Consider the following 1,731-nt stretch of genomic DNA (forward strand, 5'->3'; position numbering starts at 1 on the left):
GCTGTGTCACATAATCTTACGTTTCCTGTGGCTTTGCTGTTGTTTTGCTTTTCATGCACCTCCTTATAAATAAAGAAATAAAGTGGCCTAAATAAGTTAAGCTTTAATTGGAAGTTAGCCTTTATAATTCATGCATGATTGCCATGTATTTCTAGAAGGCCAGAACAGGAATAACAACTCTTAAGGACAGCAGTAACTAGAAAAAAGGTTGCCATATGTTTTATCTTTTGCAGGCTTGTTTTGTGTTTGTGTGACTGCTTGAAAAGCTTTCTCTCTCTTCAAGACAGTTGTCTTCAAAACTAACACCTGTGTTTATAATCCAGCAATGCTGCATTAAGTCATTAGTAAAGATTCAGAAGGGAACAACTACAAAATAGCCTTAGATGCTACTGAACACCTTTAAAGGAGAACTGACTTGTTTCTCTCTCTGTTAAGGCCTGTCTCACTCCAACCCTAGTCACACACTTAGTGGCTTTGGAGTAATTCAGCCAGTTTTGAGATACTACCAAGGAAGAAAACTAAAGAAAAAGGGAATTACCTTCAGAAGAGAGATGCCAGCCCCTGTAATGTTATCTTGTTTATAATGTATTCATGTGGAAAAAAAAAAAAAAGGTAACAAATGCACTCCTAAGTGGTAACAGTAAATGTTACTGGCTGCGCCTACCTGCTCAGCCCTGCAGACTGGGATGCTGCCAGCAGAGCCGTCCCTGTCAGCCTCATCCCAGCCCCAGGCAGGAGCTGGGGCGCACCCAGGGCGATACCCTGCTTTAGTGGGAACTCCCACGCCTTGAGAATTGCGGGGCTTGCCCTACTCATTTGCCTTCCTGCCGCTGAACATTCCTTATGGCACAGGCAAGTCTGTACCATCCTGCCTGGGGATCCCGCCGTGTCCCCCTGGCTTGTTTTCTGACTGGGAGAGGTGATGCCTATGGCCTGCTGGCAGCCCTGCAGCACAGAGCGTGGCCCCGCTGCTCTTGTCTGGCCCACAGGACCCCAGCTGCCCAGCTAATGGTCCTTGGCAGAGCTGAAAATGGCACCTGCCTCATTGGTCTCTCTAGCACACATCCTTCCTCTTCACAGGCAGTGTCTGAGCAACCTGCTCTGCTCCTTCAGTGTGTATAGAACTCAGGTTAAGGAAGCAAATTGCCATCTTTTCTGCCAGGAGATTGTATCTGAATTTAAACAGGTGAAGTATGTGTGAACTTGACTGTGAAGGACCATAATAGTTCTGTGGACAACTTGCTACTAATATAAAAGTGAATGTAACAGACCTTTGCTTACATACAAGGGGCTCGATCTACTCTTACACAGGCACCCAAAGCTGTAGCTTCTTTAAAAAGTCGATCTGGGCAAAGGTATTAGTAGAGGCTCGGGAACAGGAGCATTTCCCCTCAGTGACAAGAAATGTAAGCAGCGAAAGCCTCGGCTTAAAAAGTAAATCCGATATCATCATCTAGTGCGACAACAAGAAAGTAAATAACCTTGTAAACTCTTCGTAATAGGGGCACCCCTCACAAAACTGAGCACAGACTCATGCCTGAGGCCACCCCAGCGCTGCCCCAGCCCCTCGCCGCCCCGTCCCTCCCCATCCCTCTTGGCAGCCGGCAGAGACTGGGGGGCCGACACCTCTCACCGCAGGAGGGACCTTTTCTCCCGCCTGGGCCGGGCGTTACCGATGCCTTCGCCTTCCCCTTGGCCTACCCCGCCTTCCTCGGCTCCTCCGCCCCCTTT

Source organism: Chaetura pelagica, unplaced genomic scaffold, assembly GCF_000747805.2.
Source record: "Chaetura pelagica isolate M959 unplaced genomic scaffold, ChaPel_1.0 scaffold10, whole genome shotgun sequence".
Taxonomy (NCBI): domain Eukaryota; kingdom Metazoa; phylum Chordata; class Aves; order Apodiformes; family Apodidae; genus Chaetura; species Chaetura pelagica.